Source organism: Scyliorhinus canicula, chromosome 1 (assembly GCF_902713615.1).
Source record: "Scyliorhinus canicula chromosome 1, sScyCan1.1, whole genome shotgun sequence".
NCBI classification, from domain to species: domain Eukaryota; kingdom Metazoa; phylum Chordata; class Chondrichthyes; order Carcharhiniformes; family Scyliorhinidae; genus Scyliorhinus; species Scyliorhinus canicula.
The window spans coordinates 247,930,008-247,956,705 of record NC_052146.1 but is presented as its reverse complement, the minus strand read 5'-3'; the positions used below and the strand labels follow the sequence as shown (position 1 = coordinate 247,956,705).

Here is a 26,698-nt window from a genome sequence, read left to right as displayed (position 1 = left end):
CAGTGGGCAGCAGTGCTGACCACTGCGCCAGCATGTTGCCCACCTGGAACTGGTGAGTTGTATGGGAGTGCCTGTTTGCTACCGACAACTCATAGGTAACATGTTAATAAAAACTGGGTCTCAAAATAGCTTAGGCTTCAAACTGGCCTGAACAGGCAGGCAACTGACTCATTCTCCTGATTTCACACCTATTTTGAACACTACATGAAGAACATCCCAATTCTATGTTGCTTTTTCCATCCAAATGTTTTCTCCTTTTGTTCATACTGATGCACAATCAATGGACACGAAACGTAGATGAATTCCGAACGATAGGCTTTAATGCACAAGACGTTTGCCCGGCAGCAGATGTACAGAAGAAAGGCCGACTGCCAGGAAGCACGGGTTTTTATATCCTGCCTCATAGGCGGAGCTACCTACCCCTCAACCAATCGGCTGAGAGGCACATGACTTACCCGGGCCAATGGGCAGCGAGTCCTCTGCACCAATAGCAGCTCACTTCCAGATACCGTAATATCCCTAGCCATATCACCACATTCACCCCTTGTTGAAAAAGAGCCGGGGGTGGGGGGGGGGGATGGTATGGGAAACGCGGACATGGGGGGGGTTGTCCCGTGAGTACATGAGAGACTGGTAGTATGACTAGAGATGTTTAGGTCGTACCATTGCATTGATGGCTGCCCACTTGCCCGCAATTATGTGCAAAATACAACAACTATGTACAGTGTATTAAAATTTGGGGGGGGGGGGAAGAAAAAAAATGGAGAACAGACAAGGAAAATAAGAGTCCATCCGCAGGCAAGAGTCCACCAGTAGGTCACATTGATTCAATCAGTCGATCGGGCGCCTTTGATGCCCTGCTTTACCTGCGTAGCTGTGCCGGCGACGTTGGAGCGGTGGTCGTCCGTGACTCCGGGAGCGATGATCCTGTTCCATGTGTCCGTGCCCCTGGTCGGCGCTAGCAGGGGCCAGGCCAGGGGAGGGGTGTCCTGTCCGCTGGGCCGTGGGGGTGTCGGTGGGGCCGGGGGGGGAGGGGGGGGGGCTTGCTGGGGGCAGTTGGGGTTGGGGGGGTGCTGGCGCTGGGGGGTGTGGCCAAGATTCGGCGGGTGCCAGGTCCCGAAGGGAGACCGTGTCCTGTCGGCCGTCGGGATACTCCACATACGCGTATTGCGGGTTTGCGTGGAGTAGCTGGACTCTTTCGACCAATGGGTTCGACTTGTGCACCCGCACGTGCTTCCGGAGCAGGATGGGCCCAGGGGGTAGCCAGCCAGGTCGGGAGCAGGGTCCCTGAGGAAGACTTCCTGGGAAAAACAAGAAGGCGTTCATGAGGCGTTTGATTAGTGGATGTACAGAGGAGTGACCGGATAGAATGGAGGGCGTCTGGGAGAACTTCTTGCCAGTGGGAGACTGGGAGATTTCTGGACCGTAGGGCCAGCAGGACAGTCTTCCAGACCGTACTGTTCTCACTCTCGACCTGTCCGTTACCCCGGGGGTTGTAACTGGTCGTCCTGCTGGAGGCGATGCTGCTGCTGAGCAGGAATTGACGCAGCTCGTCACTCATAAAGGAGGACCTCCGATCGCTATAGATGTAAGCGAGGTAACCGAACAGGGAGAAAATGGTGTGAAGGGCTTTAATAATGGTGGTCGTGGTCATGTCGGGGCAGGGGATGGCGAAAGGGAAACGGGAGTATGCGTCATTCACGTTGAGGAAGTACGTGTTGCGGTTGTTGGAAGGGAGGGGACTTTTGAAGTCCATGCTGAGATGTTCAAAGGGGCGGGAAGCCTTTATCAGATGCGCATGTTCAGGGCGGTAGAAGTGCGGTTTGCACTCCGCGCAGATGTGGCATTCCCTGGTCACTGTCCTGACCTCCTCGATGGAGTTGGGCAGGTTGCGGGTCTTTATGAAGTGGAAAAAGGGGTGACCCCCGGGTGGCAGCGGTCCGCATGTAGGGTTCGGAGGGGGTCCACTTGTGCGTTGGCACAGGTGCTGCGGGACAGGGCATCGGGAGGCTCGTTTAGCTTCCCAGGACGATACAAGATGTTGTAATTGTAGGTGGACAATTCGATCCTCCACCGCAAGATTTTGTCGTTCTTTATCTTGCCCCTCTGTGCGTTATCGAACATGAAAGCCACTGACCGTTGGTCTGTGAGGAGGGTAAACCTCCTGCCGGCCAGGTAATGCCTCCAATGTCGCACAGCTTCTACTATGGCCTGTGCTTCCTTCTCGACCGAGGAGCGGCGGATTTCGGAAGCGTGGAGGGTACGGGAGAAGACGGCCACGGGTCTGCCCGCTTGATTGAGGGTGGCCACCAGAGCGACATCAGACGCGTCGCTCTCGACTTGGAAGGGGAGGGACTCATCGATAGCGCGCATCGTGGCCTTTGCAATATCTGCTTTGATGCGGCTAAAGGTCTGGCGGCCTTCGTTGACAGGGGAAAAGTGGCTGATTGGATGAGGGACGGGCTTTGTCGGCGTAATTGGGGACCCACTGGGCATAATATGAAAAGAAGCCCAAACAGCGCTTGAGGGCTTTGAGGGAGTGGGGGAGGGGAAGCTCCATCAGGGGGCGCATGCGTTCGGGGTCGGGGCCTATCACTCCATTACGCACTACGTAGCCGAGGATGGCTAGACGGTAGGTGCTAAACACGCATTTGTCCTTGTTATAGGTCAGATTAAGGAGTTTTGCGTGCGGAGGAATTATCGGAGGTTGGTGTCGTGGTCCTGCTGGTCGTGGCCGCAGATGGTGACATTATCGAGATACGGGAAGGTTGCCCGCAAACCATACTGGTCGACCATTTGGTCCATCTCCCGTTGGAAGACCGAGACCCCGTTCGTGACACCGAACGGAACCCTTAGAAGGTGGTAGAGTCGCCCATCCGCTTCGAACGCAGTGTACTTTAGGTCACTCGCGTGGATAGGGAGCTGATGGTAGACGGACTTGAGGTTCACCATGGAAAAGACCTTGCTTGTACTGCGCAAACCTGTTGACCAGGTCGGAGATACGTGGGAGAGGGTACACGTCCAGCTGTGTAAACCTGTTGATGGTCTGACTGTAGTCTATGACCATCCTATTCTTCTCACCGGTCTTTACCACCAGCACTTGTGCTCGCCAGGGGCTGTTACTAGCTTCGATAACCCCTTCCTTCAGAAGCTTTTGGACTTCAGACCTGATAAAGGTCCGATCCTGGGCACTGTACCGTCTGCCCCTGGTGGCGACGGGTTTGCAATCCGGAGTGAGGTTTGCAAACAAGGACGGGGGGTCTACCTTGAGGGACGCTAGGCTGCAGACAGTAAGGGGGGACATAGGGCTGCTGAATTTGAACGTTAAGCTCGGGAGGTTGCACTGGAAATCTAACCCCAGGAGTGCTGCCGCGCAGTGGTGTGGAAGGATGAAGAGCTCCCTCCCCTGGACCGTGAGGTCCGCTATGCAGCACCCTGTGATCTGGACCGAGTGCGAACCGGAGCACAGAGCGATTTTTTGTTTTACAGGGTAAATGGGAAGTGCGCAGCATCTTACCGTGGTGGGGTGGACGAAACTCTCTGTGCTCCCGGAGTCCAACAGGCAGCTTGTCTTGTGGCCGTTGAGGAGGATCTTCGTGGTTGCCGTGGACAGCGTCCGGGACCGTGACTGGGCCAATGTGACTGAGGCGAGTCGTGGCAGGAACTCCGAGTCGTCATCTGGCAGAGAGCAGTCACCTGCGGGGTCCTTGGTGCCGATCCAAGATGCCGGCGCCCGTCGGCCGCACGTGGTGGGGGATGAACAAAATGGCGGCACCCGGGGATCACACGTGGAGTCGGGGGCCCAAAATGGTGGCACCCGGGGATCGCACGTGGCGTCGGGGGCCCAAAATGGCAGCGCCCGGGGATCACTCATGGTGGTGGGGGGTGTGGGCAGCGAGGTCCGTGTGCAGCACGGGGCCCTGAGGAGAGCGGGGGAGGGGACCCGCAGTCGCTGCTCGGAACCGCAGACTGACAGACTGACAGACGGCCGCAAAGTGGCCCTTCTTGCCGCAGCCTTTCTAGGTTGCGGTGCGGGCTGGGCAGCGCTGGCGGGGGTGCTTGGCCTGGCCGCAAAAGTAACAGCGGGGCCCCGCGGGTTTATCGGGGTGTCCTGCGGAACAGGCCTGGGGGGTCCGAGTCTGCGGAGGTGAGGGGGGTCGCGTTCCATGCTGCCCAGGGGGCCGCCGCGCGGTCGGGAGTGTACACGCAGGTGTTACGATTGGCAACGTCTAGGGAGGAGGTGAGGGCCCGTGCCTCGGTGAGGCCTAAGTTCTCTTTCTCTGAAAGTCTTTGGCGGATCTGCGAAGATTGCATACCTGCAACAAAAGCGTCTCTGATTAAAAGTTCGGTATGCTCGGCCGCAGAAACTTGTGGGCAGCCGCAGTTCCTCCCCAGAACAAGGAGGGCCCGGTAAAATTTGTCTAAAGACTCACCAGGGAATTGCTGCCTCGTGGCCAGTAAGTGCCGAGCATAGAGCTGGTTCAAATGTCCTTTCAGCAAGTCCATGGCCGCGTCGTAGTCTGTTGTCTCCTCTGTGAGCATGTACACGGCGGTGCCGACGCACGGGTGGAGGATGTGCAATTTCTGTTCCCTCGTCGGAACGTTTTCGGCTGTGCTCAAGTAGCTATTGAAGCAAGCCAGCCAGTGTTTAAATGCTGCTGTTGCATTTGCTGCGTGTGGGCTGAGTCAAAGGCACTTGATATGAAGCTCCATCCTTTAAAATCTTGTGCATTAAATTGATGCACAATCAATAGACACAAAAAGTAGATGAAGTCCAAACGATAGGCTTTAATGCACAAGAAGTATACCCGGCAGCAGACGTACAGAAGAAAGGCCGACTGCCGGGAAGCACGGGTTCTTATATCCCGCCTCATAGGCGGAGCTACCTACCTCTCAGCCAATCGGCTGAGAGGCACATGACTTACCCGGGCCAATGGGCAGCAAGTCCTCTGCACCAATAGCAGCTCACTTCCAGGTACCGTAATACCCCTAGTCATACTACCACACATACCTTTTCTGAAACTGTTGACTCTTGGTTAGATACAGTTCTATCATTATTGGGAGCCTTAAGATATCCTGGCCCAACTTACCATTTTTTACCTGTTTAGCTGAGACAATGGACAGAAGCTACAATTTCGCTCCAAAGTTGAAGGTTCCATCAAATGAGGGCCATGAGGTGGAGGACATGATTGACTGCATACATGTGAGAATTAAAGTGCCCCCGATCATCCAGGCATGTTCATGAACCATAAGGACTTCCACGCTGTCACTGTGTAGCTTGTGCACAATCATATAAAGATCATCATGCGTAGAATAGAATTAGAATTCCTACAGTGCAGAATGAGGCTATTCAGCCCATCGTGTCTGCACCAACTCTCTGAAGGAGCACACTAGTTAGGTCCATTCCCCTGCCCCATCCAATAGCCACACCTCACCTGCACATTTTTGAACACTAAGGAGCTATTTAGCATGGCCAGTCCACCTAACCTGCGCATCTTTTGGAATATGGGAGGAAACCAGAGTACCCGGAGGAAGCCCACACAGACACGGGGAGAATGTGCAAACTCCATACAGACAGTCACCCGGGGCTGGAATTGAACCCGGTCCCTGGCGCTGTGAGGCAGCAGTGCTAACCACTGAGGTGCTGTGCCATCCATACAGTTGTGTGCAAGATTCTTGGGGAGTTGTCATGATTCATTCAGCCTGCGACAGTTCACCTTCCATGAACTCTTCAGACCTTGGAACAGATTTACCAGATGAAGGGCTACCCACTTAAAACATTGTTGATGACAGCCACGAGAAGTCGACATGATGAAGCCCAACAAGACATATACTTGAGTAAGGAATTAGGATGCTGAAAATATGCTTCAGGAGCCTGGATGAATTTAGTGGTGCCTTTTATTATACACCAGATAGGACCTGGAGAATGATCGCAGTGTGCTTGTGCCCTGCACAACATACAGCAACCTGCAGGTTTGGAGCTGCAGGAGGAGAAATGTACAGAGTGCATTGACCCGTCCGAGGCAGCGGCAGAAGAGGGAGGAAGATGGATGTGATTTGGCTATGGCAGCAACAGGTCAGCAGCTTACCTTGCAGCCTGGAATGCCTGGGATGACCTCATACAGACATGGTTTAATTACAGTACACTCGTTCACCTGTCATCAGCCACATGCCCCAACCTGGCCTCCACCTCATACCCGCCCACAGAAAACTGTCCTGCAATCAACAAACCTATTACCTGGCTTCACATCTTGACTTACATTTAACCTCAGGTGAGAAGACAACTCGCCAGGCCACAGGCAATAATGGGTAAAGACAGGAAGTGGTGCAGATAATTAATCTTTAATGTAATTCAGAAAATGAATGGTATGTTCATTAACAAGTTAACATTGTGTAACACACACATCTCACATGCTCTTGTGGAACTACAAATCTTTACTCTTCTCCTTTCTGTTACTTGTGTGAGGTGGAATTTCTGTGGCTATAGTACAGGAAGAGGCAATTGCTCTGATCATTGCTTTGACTGCTCAGATGCGCTTGGCTAATGTCTATTGGGTTTTGGAGTTTGTGAGAGCCAGGTTAAAGACTGTTCAATCTGCATCTGTGCAGAGGCAGACTTAACTATTGGGACATGTGGCAGAGGGCCACTGAACTGGGAGAGGAGACAGTGGATGAGAAGCAGAAGCGCTTTGAGCAGAGACCCCACTTCCATTCCCCTTTCTGCTCTTCTCTCTCGTCGTTCACCCACACTTCCTCGCGAGCTATGAGCTAGAGAACTCTGTCAAGCATGAATGAGGTGCTGCATGGCGAAGTCAAGGTTTTGATCAGTCCTATTTAAAGTAGCAAGCCAGCATGCACTTGTTTCACTGCTGCATTTAATGCTGCATGCAGGTGGCCACTGCTCTTTCCATGGATCAAGGCATCATCACAAAGGCCTCAAACATCAGGGCATTCATTCTTGAGATGAACTCCTCCAATCTCTCTCCAGGAATGCACAACGCTACTGAAAGGCTTGTCAGCACCGCACACGCTTCTCGCTACTGTTCCAGATTTGCTTCCTCAGGGTCAGTGGCCCCCAAGCTCAGGAACTGCATTCTGTCTCCAGCATCTTCTCTTGCTGACTTGCAGGAGAAAAGCCAACTGTCTGCCTTACTGGTCCAACCAGAGTATGTGTATTTGAGTTGGTAACCCTGAAAGTCAGTCAGTGACTTTGTCTGAGGGGTCTTTGTCCTGCTCCTGTATCGCTTCCTGCAGAATGCTGGGAGATTAAAGATATGAATTAGAACTATCGAGGTTAGAAGGTGCTAAATGAACATTGTGTACATTAAAACATTTCACTGTGTGATGTCAGCATGAGTGAGTGCTGCATCCCATGTGACTTGGTTTGCTCACATTGTTCCAAAACTAATCTATCAGAATAAAATACAATGGAGAGAAAATTAATAAGTGGGAATTTTTAAAATATACAGAAAACTATTATTAATTTTAGCTGCTCCTTGAGGCAGATACTGGGCATTAGCCCCATGGGGAACAGTCATCTCCAGTGTTCCACGTTTAAAGAACATTTTCAGTTGAATTCTATAATAAACCACGGCTATAATTGCTTTGTAAACAGTCAAAATTGGCAAGATGTCAAACAAAAAGCAATCAACAATAGCACTCAATCCTATAAATGTCATAACGTGCTTTCCTGTGGTGCACTGCACATAAATAGTCACCTTGACATCAATCATATTCAGGGACTAATATTACTGCTATCTCCAATGCAAAATGCTTCATTATTCCCAACTGTTCCACTGAGATATGAAATGACTCATAGGTGCACCTTTCTTAAAGTATGGAAACAATAGAGTTAGGTGTGACCACCTCAGGAAATAAGTCAAACACACATGTAGCAGAAAGAAAGTGCAATTTCCTTGCAGCAAGAATGACACAGCAGTTTTGGAAGTGGTATACTGTTAATAGGGTCTTATTCTAATACAGGATGCAGTGCCTAATTTGATTAAACCTTTTATGTTCAGTTGCACTAGAGGTGCCAGTTTGACTAGTACAGATCTTTAGAGTAATACAAGTATGCAGATATGCCTGGCTTTATACTAGGCTCTGGTCAGGGAAAATGGAACTCTGTATTATTATGGGCCAGGGTTTGGAAAACACCAAAGTATATGATGGAGTCCACCTGACCCACAACTTTGAATAGATGTTGGTTATGGGGAGCACAACGCCCCACTTTCCAGGTGTGATGCAACAGAGATCTAAAGTATTTTTTAAACATAAACAATGTTTATTCTATGAATCCAGTAAACATTTTATAAACACACAGTAAACATCTTATCAACTACCAACACTGATACTCCCCCAAAAGATACAATACTACTTCGGTAACCCTTAGTAACTTTCGTAACAACATCCATAAGTCAAAAACCCTTTTTAACAAAGGCAATGACCGGGATTCTCCAATCATGCGGCCAAGTTCTGACACCGGTGTGAAAAGTGGCGCGAGCCACTCTGGCATTAACGGGCCTCACCTGGCAGCTATCAGCCACTTCCTAAGGGGCTAGCATGGCGCCTGAGTGGTCTCCGCAGCTCCGGCGCCCGAAAGCTAGTGCACTAAGGCCAGCGCGAGTGCGCGCATGCACGCCACGGCTGGCAAAGTTCGCGCATGCGCGTGGGTTTTGGTCTCCGCGCCGGCCCCTGGGCAATATGGCGGAGCCCTACAGGGGCTCGGCGCGGAGGAATGTAGGCCCCCAAGAACTAGCTCGCCCACCGATCGGTAAGCCCCAATCGCGGGCCAGGCCACCGTAGAGGCCTGCCCCCGGGGTCAGATCCCTCCACCTTCACCCCCACCAGAATGGCCCCCACAGACAGAACTCCGAGGTCCCGCTCTGTGGGACCATATGTAACCCATGCTAGTGGGACCCGGCCGAACTCGGCGGGCACTCGGCCCGTCGAGTTCTGGAGAATTGCTGGGGGTGGGGCTGATTTCAGCGGCCCCGATCGGCACGGCGGCGACCCCACGGGCGCCCGAAAATCGGCACTGGAGAATCAGAGAGCTGGCGTCGGGACGGCGTGGTGCGATTCTCGCCCCCCCCCCCCCGGCGATTCTCCAACCCGGCACAGGATCAGAGAATCCTGGCCAATAGATTTGCATTCCTTACAGAAACAGGTATTAGTTTGAAATCATCAAATGATCTGGGGACATTCTTTAGCATGCAGAGAGAGATGCAGTTCTCTCACTACAGCCACACGAGAAGACAAACATTTCTTAAAGTGACATTTCCATTACAGTATATATGTAATTATGCCTTTTAAAGATTTACTTTGAACTGATTGCCAATATTACAAAGCGGGTAATACATTTTTAAAAATAAATTTAGAGTACCCAATTATTTTTTCTTCGATTAAGGGGCAATTTAGCCAATCCACCTAACCTGCACATCTTTGGATTGTGGGGTGAAACCCATGCAGACATGAGCAGAATGTGCAAACTCCACACAGACAGCGACCCAGGGCTGGGATGCAAAGCGGGTAATAAGTTGAAAAAAATCCAATGCTACACTTTCAAAACTGAGACTGCCAATTCTGAAAGTTTCAACATTGTTTCCATATTGTCCTGAACACAATTAGATTATTGTAACATATATTGTATACGAGCAAATCTTTTCAGCAGCTTAGACCATCTCACTACATTTGGCCCATTTAAAAATGTGAACAATTTCTTCTTTGTTCAAGGTTGGAATTGGTCTCAACGTTGAGCTGCAAAATGGTTAATTAATTGTTGATTATTATTCCTTCCCCTCGCCAGTGACCCTCATTTTCCTTTTATCTGCTGTTCTCCTAAGGCATTGTATCTGATAAAGTGGACTCGCATATTCAAGTATTTAAAATATGTTCTGTTGATTGGATGTTACCTGAACCAATGAAAAATATACAGATGGAAAAAATTTCAATGACCTATGGTTTCTTCTGTACTAACAGAATGGGGGTTGTAAGAGAAATATTTCTTCTAGTTCTGTTCTGAACTGGTCACCAAAATGAACTGTCATCCCGTTTTCCATGACACTCTCTTCTTTATGTATTGTGCATTGGGATAAACACTCTGGGTGCAAAACTTGATCCAGAAGCTGGAAAACCTCTGAGTGGGCCATGTAGTGCCTTCAACTGCTTTCAGTATCTGAACCAGTGCCTGCAAAGGGGAAGGATTGGGGTGAGGGAAGGATGTGGGTTCAAAAGCAAGAGATTCACTTGCAACTTGTTGCTCATGCCAAAAAGCAGATGTCAGAGAACTGAGAGTTGAAAAGGACACTGAATGGTAAGGCAGTAACATACCATCGACCTCAATGCTTTCAATGACACAGAATGTCATGGGCTCTGTTGCCGCTGACCCCATGATATAGAGCAGTGCTTCTCAAAGTGTGGTACGCGTACCGGTGCCGGTACGTGAGCCATCGTCTGCCGGTACTTGGAGTGTTTCCAGAAAAGAAAGAGACAGTAATCCTGGATTGGCCTGTTTCGCTCACCGGTCCCTGGCACATTGAAAAAAAAAACTGCCGGTACGCCACATCAGATAGTTTGAGATGCACCGATATAGAGGACATCTCCTCTGTAGGGTTCAGGAGGTGCAGGCACCCTTGTCCCCCCATTAGTTCTACTTTGGTCCTGATGGTTAAGGGTGATATTGTCCTGTGAGAGTGTGTACAGAATAGCTAGAGGTACATAGAAGGGGTGGGAGATGGACATGCTTCTGGTGTAACTCTAATGTGTGTGAGGGGGAGGGGAGACATTAGGCAGAGACTGGTTCTGGGTGACTAATAGTGAAGTAGTCCATTGAACAGTGTGACAGGTTTGTCGTGCATTAGGTAGAAGATGTTAGGTGAACACCATTTGCTGACCTTGATCACTCACGTGAGATCTTCTGTTGCACCTCTGTTAGGCCTTTGGGGCAGACCTCTGGTGGTACAAATAAGAGGTTTATAAGATTATATTGTTTTGGGACTATGTCTTTAATGTGGGGTAAATTGATCATGTGACCTGTTCTGAAGACTGCCTAACAACAGACATCGGTGACATGGCTGTTAAAGATTAAAGTGGTTGTTATTCTGCAAAGAAGGTGTAGGTTGTTCATAATTTGAGACCATGGCAGAAGAACCTGTATTTACAATGGTTAAACTGGCAGTTAACAAAGTACCAGCAAGCTGTTGAGAAGGTCAGATTGTAAGTGATTCTACTTTAAACTATCCATTTACTCCCAAGAGTGATTGAAACATAGAAGATCCTGAGGGGTCTCGACAGGGTGCATGTGGAGAGGATTTTTCCGTGACTAGGGGTCACTGCTTAAAAATAAGTGATCGCCCATTTTACATGGAGATTAGGCAATGTTTTGTCACTCAGAAAAAACTCTCGTCCAGAAAGGTTGGTGGAAGCAAAGTTTTTGAATATTTTTAAGGCAGAGGTGAATAGATTCATGGTAAGCAAGGGGTGACAGTTTAACTGGGGGTAGTGTTACAGGTGCCTAGTCAGATTTCAGCAGCTTCTAAGAGATTGGACCAGATGCCATAAACTTTCTAACGTTTTATGACGATGCGGAAAGATCGATTCGTTCCAGGAGTGATAATATAAGAAATAGGGCTTGGTTATTTTACAAACAAACTTTATTAAAACAAAAGAAAATGAAACAATATTTAAAATTTTACTTCAGCTCCAACACTAACAGATTTCATGCAGTTTCTTAACCTTAACAGGCTAGTCCGCAATACACATAATTTTAAATAAACATGTTGCTCTCATGCCACTTGCACAGACTGGTCAAGGCAATGCATGCATTTACGAAGCAATTTTTCTTCTTTTAGGGACATTTGTTCAGGGCCGTTTTCCAAAGCCTGCCTCGGTGGCAACTTTCATGATCCACAACTTCTCTCTGTAACTTTTCAAAATAGCATTACTTCTCTTTCTCTCTCTCTAAGCTCTGCCCAGCTCCTCAAACAAAGGTACACTCCTGAGGTGGCCAGACTTCAATCCATTATTGTTATCTTGGCTGTCTGATTTCCCATTCCCATTTCTACAAAAGAACAGAGCCAAGCCATTCATATGCAACTAATCTTCCATTGATGGACAAATAGGTCATCAGACTCTGTGAAGGGCTAATGCCTTATCAAACAAGTTTGTCCCAAAGGACAATGGATCTTGAGTGGATCATCTTGGCTGAACCGGGGCATCCTGTTATTCCCACTAACGAGGTTAAGTCAGAATGGAGCAAGGTGACTCAGGTTGCAGGCGTATCCCTCTGACTCTGCTGGTAGCAGTCTTTTCCCTCAGTCTGCTTAACCCCTAAATTGCCTGCTACATCTTGGACCCCATTTCTAGACCCATGTATCTCCCTATCATAACAGTAAGCAGGTTTGAAGGTACTATCTGATCAGCCATAGTTTTACTAAATGGCACAGCAGGCTTGAGGGGTTGAAAGGCCTCCTCATGTTCCTTGTTCAGATGCTTATATAGAAGATAGAATAGAGTTTTGGTGTAATGAAGAAGAAAAATCAGCATTTCTACCTGAACATAAGGCCCATTTGCTTTATGTCATCATGGGGTTGGGATTTGAGACAGGAAGGATTTCTACGGTATCACTGAAATTCATAGACCCAGTTAGTCTACCTGGATTTGGGAGTGAGGGGGCAGCTAGAGGCAATAGGCCTGTGCAGGAATGCAAGTGGGAACTTGTGCTCAGATTGAGAAAAAAGCAATTTCATGAAAGATTCGCCGAGTTTGCACAAGCGGGAAAATCTCCAGTTCTGGGATTAAAAGTTGCTGGGAAAGGAAAAGAATGGAAATAAATCCTTGGGTGCTAAGAAACACTTTTGATTGATTCTAAGGATACTGTATGCCTACCTAAGGGACATTATAAAGCATAATTCTAAAGTGGAATATCCAGTTGTGTTAAAAGTAAAAGGAGAAAGTCCAATTCTTGTATAACCATATAAGTGCCTTGTATAACCATATAAGACCATATAACCATATTCTTGTATAACCATATAAGACCTCACTTGGGCCTAAGCTATAATCAGGGAAATGAGGCAGCAGCATCAAGTTTGTGTGCCATCTGAATCAATGGCAATGGGTGAGGGTAAGTCACAAATCATGGTCCTCAAACCAAAAACTGCATGGACCAATCGTTAAGCCCTTTAACCTGAAGTATTGTTTCATTAATTCATTTTAGGTTTTAGGTTGGTGGGGCTGGGATTTCGCATTCCGTTGAAGGACACCAATACGGGCAACAGAAAACATCTACCGAGAAGGCAAGTCGGATGCTGGCCCACCAGCTCCGGAAGCGGGAGGCAGCGAGAGAGATAGGGGAGACACAGATGCAGGAGAGAACCTGGTGCAGAGTGGTAGGAACATTAATGGGGTGTACCGGTGGGTGCCCCCTAGGGAGATGGGCAGGATGGACCGCTTTCTGGATAAGCTGCAGTTCCCAAGAGTGAGGAGGAGAGGGTGGAGGGTCTGGGGGCCCCAATTGAGTTGGAAGAGCTGATGGAGGCGCTGGGGAGCATGCAGACAGGGAAAGCACCGGGGCCTGACGGGTTCCCGGTGGAGTTTTATAAGAAGTTCTCAGACCTGCTGGGCCCATTGCTAGTAAGGACACTGAATGAGGCGGGGGTGGGGGGGGGGGGGGGGGGGGGGGGGCTTTGCCCCCTACGATGTCTAGAGCAATAATCTCACTGATCCTGAAGCGGGATAAGGACCCCCTCTAGTGTGGGTCTTACAGGCCGATCTCGCTCCTCAACGTGGACGCAAAGTTGTTGGCTAAGATACTGTCCTGGAGGGTGGTCCCGATGGTTATCCATGAGGACCAAATGGGATTTGTGAAGGGGAGGCAGCTGAATGTTAATGTGCGGCGGCTCCTTAATGTCATGATGATGGCGTCGGTGGATGGGGAGGCGGAAATAGTAGCATCGATGGATGCGAAGAAAGCTTTTGATAGGGTGGAGTGGAGCTACCTGTGGGAAGTGATGAGGAGATTTGGGTTTGGTGAGGGATTCATCAGCTGGGTGAGGCTACTGTATAGTTCCCCGGTAGCGAGCGTGGTGACGAATGGGAGGAGGTCGGAGGACTTTTGGCTGTCCCGGGGGACGAGGCAGGGGTGCCCCTTATCTCCCCTGCTCTTCACGTTAGCGATTGAACCCCTGGCCATGGCACTGAGGGATTCGAAGAACTGGAGGGGATTGTGCCGGGGAGGGGGGGGGGGGGGGGGAGGAGCAGCGGTTGTCGCTGTACGTGGAGATTTACTGTTATACATTGCGGATCCGGTGGGGGGGATGCTAGAGGTGTTGAGGATACTTGGGGAGTTTGGGGACTTTTTGGGCTAAAAGCTCAATGGGGGGAAGAGTGAGCTGTTTGTGCTGCACCTGGGGGGCCAGGAGAGGGAGATGGGGAGCTCCCATTGAAGAGGGCGGAGAGGAGCTTTAGGTATCTTAGTGTCCAGATAGCTAGGAGCTGGGGGGCCCTGCATAGGCTAAACTTTTCGAGGCTGGTGGAACAGATGGAGGAGGAGTTTAGGAGGTGGGATGCGCTGCCACTCTCTTTGGCGGGCAAGGTCCAGTCAGTTAAGATGACGGTGCTCCCGAGGTTTTTGTTTCTCTTCCAGTGCCTCCCCATCTTGATTCCGAAGGCTTTTTTAAAGAGGGTAAATAAGAGTATTCTGTGGTTCGTGTGGGCATGGAAGACCCCGAGAGTGAGGAGTGTATTCCTGGAGCGAAGCAGGGAGGTAGGTGGTTTGACGTTGCCCAACTTGTGTGGGTACTACTGGGCTGCGAATGTGGCAATGATTCGTAGGTGGGTGATGGAGGGGGAGGGAGCCGCATGGAAGAGGTTGGAGGTGACGTCCTGTGTGGGCACGAGTTTGGAGGCACTGGTGCCGGCCCCGCTCCCACTCCCCCCGGCAAGGTATTCTACGAGTCCAGTAGCGGTGGCTTCCCTCAAAATTTGGGGCAGTGGAGGCGGCATAGGGGGGAAGTGAAGGCCTCAGTTTGGGCCCCGATACGGGGCAATCACCGGTTTGCACCAGGGAAAATAGATGGTGGTTTTTTGAGTTGGCATAGGGCAGGCATCAGGCGGATGGGGGACCTTTTCCTCGGTGGGAAGTTTGCGACTTTAGAGGAGTTGAAAGGGAAGTGGGGTCTCCCCCCCGGGAATACTTTCAGGTATATGCAGATTAGGGCGTTTGTTAAGCGGCAGATGGCGGAGTTTTCGCTATTGCCGCCAAGGGGGGTTCAGGATAGGGTGCTCTCGGGGACGTGGGTCGGTGAGGGTAGGATCTCGGCAATTTATCAGGTGATGCAGGAGTGGGAGGAGGCCTCGGTGGAAGAGCTGAAAGCGAAGTGGGAGGAGGAGCTGGGGGAGGAGATCGATGAGGGGACGTGGGCGGACGCCCTGGGGAGGGTGAACTCGTCCTCTTCTTGCGCACGGCTCAGCTTAATTCAGCTGAAGGTGCTGCATGGGGCGCACATGACTGGGGCCAGGCTGAGCCGGTTCTTTGGGGGTGAGGACAGGTGTGGGAGGTGTTCGGGAGGCCCGGCGAACCACACCCACATGTTCTGGGTGTGTCCGGCGTTGGAGGGGTTCTGAAAGGGGGTGGCGGGAACCTTGTCCAAGGTGGTCGGTTCCAGGGTGGAACCGGGCTGGGGGCTCGCTATCTTTGGGGTAGCATCGGAGCCGGGAGTGCAGGAGGCGAGAGAGGCCGGTATCCTGGCCTTGGCGTCTCTAGTAGCCCGGCGTAGGATTCTTTTACAGTGGAGGGACGCGAAGCCCCCGAGCCCGGAATCCTGGATTAGCGACATGGCCGGGTTCATCAATCTGGAGAGGGTCAAATTTGCCCTGAGGGGGTCGGTACAAGGGTTCTTCCGGCGATGGCAGCCCTTTCTCGATTCCCTGGCGGAGTGTTAGAGGGTGGTCAATCTCAGCAGTGCCAGGGGGTTTATTTTTGCGACTATATGTTTGCTATTTTCTTTTTTGTTATTAATTTATTGCTTTTTATTGGGGGGGGGGGGGGTTCTTTCTGTTTATTCCTATACCTTGTTTATTTTATTGTTGGGAGAAAATTTGTTGTTGAAAAATTTGAATAAAAATTACTTAAAAAAAAAGAAAACATCTACCAACTCAGGTCACCATCTAACCCTGGCAGCATGTGTATATTATAGGTCAGAGAAGTAATAAAGCTATGTCTGCACTGTCACAAGCTCAGCAGCATATCTACCCTTCCATCACTGAGATATTTACATTTACCATGTGAGATCTCGGAGTAAAATTGCCAATTTAGTACAATGTTCTTGCTGTGGATTCCTGCCAACCAGGACCTCTATTGAGACTGTCCAAACTCATTTCACTTAAAAGATGTTACAGAATCCAACAGAGGAGATTTCAATTTCATTAGTCGGAATTTCATTAGTCAGGATTCAAACACAGGCTCCAAATGTTAAAGGACGATATACTACCAAATACCCACTGTCAGTTCTAATATTTAAATATTGGTGTACACATAATAAAACAGACATAGTTGTGTCTGGTTGTGTTCCTGTAGTTACTTCCCTATCAGTCAAATTTCCTTTTTACAATATTTACGTGCTGTTGCATTATATATTTTACTGATTTTCTTTAACAACTACTTTGTAGGGACATTGCAGATTAAGGTTTCAACTGTCAGGCAGTGCACACTCGCCTGCCACTTAATGCTGCCAGTGAAAGGTTCCTATGCAGATGGCTACATATATTAAATGTGCATTCTGAAGCAGTTCACCTGCCCAGTGTTGGCACAATACAGGACGTTCACCTTCCAGAGATAGACCTGGCTGGAAAATAGGTAGGTGTGGATGGGAGAGCCTGTTGGGAGTGATTGATAACATTCCTGTGGAACTTGAGGAGCTACACTTCTCCTCCTGGCCAGTTTAGCACTTTATTTTCTATGTCTCTACTGTTGTATCAGCATATTTCACTGAAGTAGGCAGTTAAAATGGCATCTGGCTTTTATGTATGTCACAGGACTCAAGTGTGAAGGGATTAACAGGGCGCCTGCCTAATTCAGCTGGACACCTCAGCCGCGCATCAGGTGGCCCTCGGTAAAATGGCAGCGGGGCAGGAACAGGAAGGTAGTTTACCATCTCTATTTGAACTCTGCAGGCTCTCCGTTTCCACTGGGCGGAGTTGAGTTAAAATCCTCCTGGGTGAGTTATTTAAATGTGAAAATTACTTAAGATTCACAAGGCAACTATTCAAAAAGTGAGGTTGTTAAAGTTGGAAAACATATAAGCGAGGGCATAATTACATTCAACCTAGTTATTCATATCTGCTTTTCGGTTCATTATCACGGAAAACATGCACTGTTTTCCGTTGGATAAATTGGATTAAGTTGGATTCATATGTTCTGAATTTCAATCGTAAAACATCTTTCAAAACTCTTGGGAAGGCTAGACTGTATGGGGTTGTGGGATTTGTTACATGTGAATGTTACAAACTGTAGAAAGTTGCAGTGACTTGGCAACAATAATTGCCATCTTGAAAACATTACATCTCGATTTAGCTCCATCATTGTTTGATTGGCGCAAACCATATGCGACTAGAGAGGGCATTCAAAGAATGCTGAACTCTGTCTGCGCAGGATTGATGTAATATGGGGTTGCTATGGCTGGATATCAGGTAAGTCCATAAGACTCATCCTTTCCGCTAACAAATTAAACTTGTAATTGTACTTACAGGCAAATAAAAAAACTGAGCATTGCCCCGAGGGGCGAGACAGTAACCAGAAGCTCAATTTGATAAGTGGGAACACATTTAATGGTGGTCAATAAATAGTAATTCATTATTGTACGTTTACTAACCTGTCAGGTTAACTAAGCTTCGGTGTGGAGAACAAATACGTATTTTTGATTTTTTTTTTTGTTTCGTTCAAACCTTCATTGCTCTAATTTTATCCTAATTTGCATTGCTCAAGATATTAAGATAGTCCAGCCCCACAGCAGAGCTGTGGTCACTGTAAATTATGAAATTTGCTCAAACTACTTCAACGAAAGTAAGTCTAGAAAGAACCTGCTGCCTAGTTAATTTTTCCAACACATGTTAGCCAACTCACCAGTTCAGGTGAATTCCAATTTCACATGTCCATTGAGACTCAGAACTCAGGATTCTTGGTCAAAGGTACAACACTGAGTTGCTTCTTCCTGTACTTCGTAAAACAATAATTCTAAAGAAACAGTTGATGAGAAAAAACAGAAAGGAAAACAACTGGTGATTCCAAGTGCTGAAAATATGCCAAACTCAGTACAGACACCATTCACATAATAGGGGAGAGTGGATGGATATCAAACTTAGCCAAAGAAGCCTCTCACTAATCCTATGAATCATATTTATAATTGTGTTCACAGATGGACAGAAAACTTGGGTGACTGCAGTAAGAGGAAACTCACAGCTTTAACAGACTTAACCCCATTGTCTCCTTTCTGTTGGTCTTAAAAATGGGCGAGATTCTCCGGAACAATTTCTAAATGTGGTAGCGAGCGGGAATTGCCGCGAGCTTCCCGGTACAAGCTCCAGTGTGGCTGGCAATGCAATTCAACGTTACTTGGTCCACTTAACGAGGCCTCACGGGCTTCTTGCAGCAAATGAAATGAAATGAAAATCACTTATTGTCACGAGTAAGCTTCAATGAAGTTACTGTGAAAAGCCCCTAGTCGCCACATTCCGGCGCCTGTCCGGGGAGGCTGGTACGGGAATCGAACCGTGCTGCTGGCCTGCTTGGTCTGCTTTAAAAGCCAGCGATTTAGCCAAGTGAGCTAAACCAACCCCTGAAATGAAAGCTTGCCAGCTGATTCAGGGCACTGGAGTGGGGGTAGGGAAGGAGTGGGGAAGGGGGATGGTGGGGGTTGATGGGGTGGGAGGACACATCATCGGGAGAGTGGGGGATTGTAAAGCATATTAAACATCTTTGTGCACAAGCATTATTACGCCTCTGTCACTTTCTTCAGCAATATGGGCTGACCTCCAAACCTTTTTCCCATCTCTCCAGGCATCCCCCCCTCCCCTCCCTACAGCATCCACCCACCCTCCGGCCATGGACATGCCCCCGGGGCTGTGTCCCATCCCCTGGATGTTCGGATGTTGGCTGCTACGTGTGTGATGTTGCCTCCCGCCCTGTTCAGGCACAGTGCCCATGCATCAAAATCTGATTGGGATTCTAGGCAATGACTCCCACATGCTACATGGCCCGTCCACCAACAGGAAACAACTTGGGATGTGTGAAGTGCTCATTTAACCACGATTGCCAATTTCCTATTAGCAATAGCCTTCAGCCGCACGGCCAGAGGGTTCGGCAGTCAGTGGGGCTTATGGGTGGTCATTGGGCAGATGGGCAGGAACAAGGGTTGCCCCTGCAATGGGTAACCGATCCAGGTGTTGGCATGGTTGTGCCATGAGTAGTTGCTCTCCCCGGTTGCCCCCCAGAACCCCCTCCCAACCTCCTATGGTGACCCATCCCTGCAGAGGATCCCCCACCCCTAGCCAAGGGTCCCTCATCCCCCACCGAGCACAGGGCAGCAAGCCAATGCTCCAGGGCTCTTTGCCTATGACCAAAGATAGCTACTCACTTCCTCGGCTCCCGACAGAAGGCCTTCCACCAGGTTCATGTTTTTAAAAAGGAGTACTAATTGGTGCCAGCGTGACCACTTGCTGGGGAGGCCACTGAATGACTGGCGGCCATTAGATAAGGGTTGGCTCTCGTTACTTGTATGGAAATAGGGAGAAAGTGGTGATAATTGGTATCTCGCCATGCTACGGTGAGATCCATATTTTGCCTATGGGAGCAGGGCGGTTACATGGCAAACTGTTTGGCTCCTATCATGGGTCTCGTTTATGGTCTCATCCGCTATTCACCGGCTTTGTTTCGCTTGAGCAAGAGCACAGCGAGGCCGCAGAATCGCACCGAATGTTTAATTTTATTTTTCATTTTGCTTTTGGTTTTTTAAATCCACTCATGCCATCCATTATATCTGAGGCAAGCTCATTGACTTTGTCACATTTCTCAGAATTTGGTTGTTGGAAGGTGAACAAGGGTTTCCTTTTTATTTCTTTGCTCTCGGGGTATGGGCAACATGGGTAAGGTTGCATTTTTAATGCACATCGTAATTGGCCTGAAAGCACTCCTTGAAACACTGCAATTTTTGTGTTTACAACATTTCCACAGTGGTATCAGAAACAGAATCCTAAGGTTTTGGCTCAACAGTGATTAAGGAGCATGGTATGTGTCCAAAACTGGATAGTATGTGTATTTGAGGCAATTGGGAAATGGAGATTGACTTCAGCGACATTGAATTGAATTTGATTTTATGTCACATGTACCGAGGCACAGTGAAAAGTATTGTTCTGCATACAGTCGAGACAAATCATTTCATATATGAAAAAGCATAGGATAAGCAAAAGCCCGCAATGTAAATACATACACACAGGCATCCAGAGCATACAGAGTGTAGTACTACTCAGTAGAGAAGATATATTAAGAGATCAGTTCAGTCCATAAGAGGGTCATTCAGGGGTCTGGTAACAGTGGGGAAGAAGCTGTTTCTGAACCTGTTAGTGCATGTTCTCAGGCTTTTTTATCTCCTGCCTGATGGACGAAGTTGGAAGAGAGAGCACATGCCTGCTAAGATGTTAAACGTATCGAGTGCTGTTGTGCCTGCACCCATGCAAGCAGGTGATGAGCATCCATCACACTTCTGAGTTAAGCCTGGGAGATGGTAGAGAGGCTTTGTGTGGTCAGCATGTGAGCCAACTGTAGCCAATTATCCAGTTTTTTTCCTACTTGTGTAGCCACTTTGCTGAAACGGTTGATTTAACTAAGTTTCTTTGGTTTGGTGGCCTCCACAATTTTGATGGTGGAAGACTAGGTAATAATGGTGTCACAGGAGATTAATGGGGGCTGAGGTGGGGTTCGGGAGGTGGAGGGTGAAGGATATGGGACTTTTCTGTTGGACATGGGCAGTACCTGAAACTTATATGATGCAAATGTCGTCTGCCAGTTGTCAATTGTTCGGCTCCTGCTTTGTCTAACGTGAGTTTTATTATTGGAGGAGATGTGAACAGTACTTTGGAATCATCAGCAAAACAGCCTTACCCTTGATATTGTGTTGAAGGGAAGATTAGTGTTGGAGCAGATGAAGATGAATGGGCCCAAAATGCTTCCCTGAGGAATTTTTGCAACTGTGTTTTGGGCTGTGACCATTGACCTCGAATAACCTTTGTCTCAAACTGATGAGTTTTCCACTTGATCTCCATTTATCTTAGATTTGCAAACACATTTTGGTGCAATGTTCAGGTGAGTTCTGGCTTGATGTTGAGGAAAAGTAATCTTCTTTTGACTCTGGTATTCAATTCTCAATGGCATGGCTGGATCTAAGCTGTGATCAAAATTATGTGTATGAAACAAAAGTGAAGTTCACTTGCAAAAAAAATGTAAATATGTTCTGAGCAAAAACCACAAGGTTTCTACAGATTCGCCAAATTATCATCGCAGTGGACATTCGAAACATCTTTCAATTAATCATCCACATTTTGAGGAGGGAGATGAGCCATTTTGACAGGATAGCTTAATCTGCAACTGATGCAAAAATGTTATCAGTGATGTTTACAAAAACAAGTATAAAACATTTGTGAAACACTACCCTATGATAATAATGCACTTTTAGCCTAAAGCTTAAACATTGATCTCCAATAGTGTTGCTCAAGCTATAACTCACTTCACATAATTTTGTGTTAACCTATGTAGGGGCAGCACGATAGCATGGTGGTTAGCATAAATGCTTCACAGCTCCAGGGTCCCAGGTTCGATTCCCGGCTGGGTCACTGTCTGTGCGGAGTCTGCACGTCCTCCCCGTGTGTGCGTGGGTTTCCTCCGGGTGCTCCGGTTTCCTCCCACAGTCCTAAGATGTGCGGGTTAGGTGGATTGGCTATGCTAAATTGCCCGTAGTGTACTAAAAAGTAAGGTTAAGGGGGGTGTTGTTGGGTTACGGGTATAGGGTGGATATGTGGGTTTGAGTAGGGTGATCATTGCTCGGCACAACATCGAGGGCCGAAGGGCCTGTTCTGTGCTGTACTGTTCTATGTTCTATGTACGAGGAAGGTTATGTTCAGCCCAATTGTAACCATTACCGACCCCCATCCACCCCATCCTATCCCTGTACCCCATAACCCAACCTGCACATCCCTGGACACGAAGGGTCAATATAGCATTGTATTCCACCTAACCCACACATCTTTGGACTGTGGGAGGAAACAGGAGCACCCAGAGGAAACTCACGCAGACACGGTGAGAGCGTACAAACTCCACACAGACAGTGACTCAAAGCCAGAAATGAACTCGGGTCACTGGCACTGTGAAGCAGCAGTGCAAAACATTGTGCTACATTGGGTTCCACAGTTCCATCCACTTACATGTTATGAATGCTGCCATTATGATGGTACAGAGCAATTGTATCGGGCGTGATTCAGTTAACGTACTGGGCGCAAGGAGTGAATTGTGCGAAAGCCCCAAATCAGGCACCATGCCAGGGCCGGGCCAATCACAAGTCACCAGATTCATTCTGCCCAGTGCAGTCTGGATCTTGCCTTCCCTCACTGGGCGAGATCCAGATTGAATATTTAAATGAGCCTAAGGGCTCATTTAATTACCCAGATGCCGGATTCACCCAGGGCCTTGTACTCAATGGCTAGATATGGGAGGCCTCACCAGTGCACCATTTAGTACTGGTCCACACAAACATGGGCCAGGCATAATGGTACCCAGTTGGTCAGGGACAGAGCAGTGTGGTACCCTGACATTCCACCTTGGCACCTTGGCACTGCCAACATAGGACCCTGGCAGTACCACCCTGGCACCCTTGCAGTGCCAAGGTGCCCACATGCTAGGTTGGCAGCGAGCGGGCCCGGGGGTCCTTGCCACTTGAACAGGATAAGAGGGTTTCCCCAACAGCCTCCCCAAGGTTGGTTGAGCTGAAGCTTGTCAGCAGGAAACCTCTCTAAGTGCAGACTCAGTGGAGAGAAACGTCCCGAGGCCAAAGAAAATGGCATTGTGGTTCCCGGCACTGCATCCACTGAGAAATATGTTGCTAAACGGGCCTGAGAGCAGACTTAGTTTGATGTCTGCTGCGTCACAGCCATCATCGCACAAATCATTATTCTGCTGTTGAAATAAAATGTCTCACCAGGCATTTCACTCCATAGCTGCAGAGTCTACTTGTTGTAAGTTAATGGTGCTATATATCAATTGTTGTTTGCGGTATGAAGAATATGTTTTAAAAATTTAATTTTGGGCACTCTCAAATTTTTTGTGGAAGATTGCAAGTTCACTTTGGTCAGTGAGCAAACTTTTTTTCAAGAAATCATATGACTTCAGCCAGATGACTAGCAAGACACCTGATGAGATAAGAATTATTTTGAGTACTTGAGTTATAATTTAAAAATAACTGCTGTCTTTGCTTCTGATGGTGGTCCTTTCAGCACACTTTCTTCACAGCAAATTTTCAGATTTGAGTGTCTGGTTTGCAGTCGGCAATGATCTTCTTTGCTGAGTCATTCACTCATGGTTCCTGTAGTTTAGAAAATGCAGCACTCTTAGGTTTTCTGGAGGTACCTTATTTCTCATTGATCTTATTCGCATTCAGGCCTCGATCTTTCTGGAGATATAGTTGGTTGGTTCTGCCTTTGCCATCAGGAGAGAGAGTTTGTCGGTTCTGGATTCTGCCCGTACATAGATTCAAAGGGCGGCTTGATGGCACAGTAGTTAGCACTGTTGCCTCAGAGCACTAGAAACCCGGGTTCAATTCCAGCCTCAAATGGTTGTCTGTACGGAGTCTGCACATTTTGCCGGTGACTGCGTGGGTTTCCTCTGGGTGCACCGGTTTCCTTCCACAGTCCAAAGATGTGCAGGTTAGGTGCATTGGGTATACTAAATTGCCCCTTAGTGTACAACGGTTGGATGGGATTATAGGGATAGGGTGGGTGTGTGGGCTTAGGTAGGGGTTTGGTTCAGATGGTCAGTGCAGGTTGGGTGGGCCAAGTGGTCTTCTTCTGCACTGTAGGACTTCCATGATTCTATGATCAGATTCTTTGCCAGTTCAGAAACACTGTCCTTTCCTGTGCTGCCAAGATAAAAACTGAAACTCAACCTTTGGAGCTCTCAAACAATTTCCAGTGGGGTCAGATCCAATCACCACCTGTTACCGAGCAGAGCACAGCCTTTTGGGCAAATTCATTTGCCAATTCCCAGCCAATCTCTGACATCGCTGCCACTCAGTCTGAAACTCCAGCATGAACAGCAGAGACTATCAGTGATCTCTCCTGCTGCTGAAATCCTTTGCTTGAATTAAAGATACTGGCTGCCTTAAAGCCACATGTCCATTAATCATCCATGAAACAAAAATGTAACAGCAAAAATAAAAGGAGAAATAAGAGAATTAACAGGGAATAAACAGGAAGGACCATTACAGTGTGTGTTGAAATTTGAAATGCTCATTGACCATTAATGATAAATTAATAATAAATCAATGATTCTGGGTTTATTGAAAGAAGCCAGCAGTAGCAAAGGTGAACATCTGCCCATTTTGTGGAGTGAATTAAGCATTTACACCATTGCTGCGACCTCTGGGGTAGTGAGGCTGGAGAATCTGCACACTCCTCCTATCCCAGTTGCGGCAGTGGGGAGGGTTTAGAGTTTGGCATGGCTTGTAAATGTCTGTTCCCAGCTCAGAAACAACCCGCATGAAATAATTACTGTACCTCATCTTTACCTTTCATCTGATTCTCTGAAGGGCGGTGGAATCAAAACGTGAAGGAAATACATGTTACACATTTCAATGTCGAGAGACTGCATAGAAATCCATGTTTACACTGATCGACAGGGATGCAAAATAACCATAAATAAAATGGGTATATTCTCCTCATCCACTCTGCTCATGTGGACCCATACATGGTACAAAAATAAAATTAACATTTAAAACACAATTTCTGACAAATAAGTCAATAAATATTCAGTCAAGCTCCGTGTGGGAGTATGAAAGATAAATGTGTGCACACAGATTTATTTCCCATTGGTAAAAGAGAAAGGCCAATATGTGGAGCCAAGCACCGATTTTACTCGTTTAATAGATTAACTCCACACAGCCTGTGGATGCTGGAATCTGAAGCGAAATCAGAAAGTGTGGGGGGAAACCCAGCAGGGTCTGTGTACCTGTGGAGAGAGAAAGTAGTTAACTTGGGCGGGATTTTCCGTGCAGCCCACCGCATGTTTCGTGGAGGCGGTGCGCTAAAGGAGCCATCCGGTTCCGCCGTTGTCAACGGGGGTTTACCGCTGAATGCCACCGCGAAACCCGAGGACGGGAGCGGAAAACCCCGCCGGCTGGAAAACCCCGCCCTCCGTTTTGAATGCGCGGAACTCTTCTTCTGTTGGGAGCCCCGAAGACGAGTCATGCGGTGTGGAAACGCCAACTCTATTGTCTGTCTCCACCAAATCTCGGCGCGTCCAGATGTTTCTGCGCTCGCTTGGCCGATTGACGGATGGTCACGCCGCCGTGAGGCACTCAACACGTGCTGGAGTGCGGCGGGGAGCGTCCATCGCACAGGGGTCTCACCCAGAACTCGACAGCAAGAGCATCACAAACCTCAGGCCATTCCTCTGAAAACATTTCCACTCAAATCTGGGTTGAGTGGGAGCTCTGAGGGTTGGTGTCCACCGGGAGCCCACTGTAACAGCTGCTCACGTTAGAAACATCGATGTTTCAGGTTAATCCTGTCAGACCAACTGAGCTTCCACACAAATAATGTGATAAAAGCCTCTCAAACCCACCAGTCTGAATATATAATCTCATTGTTGTTTACAGTAAAATCCAGATGCTGTATTTCACTTAGGTCCATCTGATCATTTGTCGAACAGCTAAAGTGTAATTAATACAAATCTTTTTGTAAATTAATATCTTGTGCATGCTGATACTGTTGGAAATTAGATTTAAATTTGCAACAATATGAAACAACTCTTGCATAGCAGTAGAGATTGTTATTATTTTAGCAGTAGAGATCCGTGTTGTCAGTACAAGATCTCCCACTCCCTCTCCAGTAAGATCATTTACTCTCATTTCTTTCCCACTCAAATAATTCCGCGGAATATTTGGCACATCAGTGCGTGGTTTATTAATATGTAAAACATTTACCAATTCCACAGGAGGGGGGTACTGATGGAGCATTATGTCTAACCAAATTTTCAGCAGATGGATTATCAGATTATCATTAAACTGGGAAAGATTACTAATAAGAAATAATTAAATTGCGAAACTGCGATGATTACCCAGCAATAAATCGTTTGAAATAAAATTTGTTTCGTTCTTTTTTGGAGGGGTGGGGGGTATTTTTTGGGCCATCAATTGAGTCCCACATGAGACGAAGCAGATGCTGCAGACGGCGGTGCGAGTTCTGGAATCAGGGAGCGAGTGGGGCTGCGCGGCCACGGGCGGCCTATAGGTGGCAGTGCGGAACTGTAAGTCAGGCAGCTCATTCCCAACCTTCTTCCCCTTTCTCCTTATCTTCCTGCTCCTGCCCGCCAGGAGGTCGGCAGGACTGGAAACACCCTGCCATTTGCAAAAACCATCAGCTTCGCTCACTTTCGCATGAATAC

The 26,698-nt window shown here is 48.1% G+C and overlaps 1 long non-coding RNA gene across 1 annotated transcript; it reads right to left on the bottom strand.

Annotated features, from left to right (window-relative positions):
- Positions 1–6,323: 6,323 nt before the first annotated feature.
- LOC119978002 lies at positions 6,324–18,217 on the bottom strand. The gene is made up of 2 exons (XR_005463342.1): positions 18,119–18,217; positions 6,324–7,258 (listed from the first exon to the last, which is right to left on the bottom strand). It is a non-coding gene; the product is annotated as an uncharacterized LOC119978002 (long non-coding RNA).
- Positions 18,218–26,698: the final 8,481 nt, after the last annotated feature.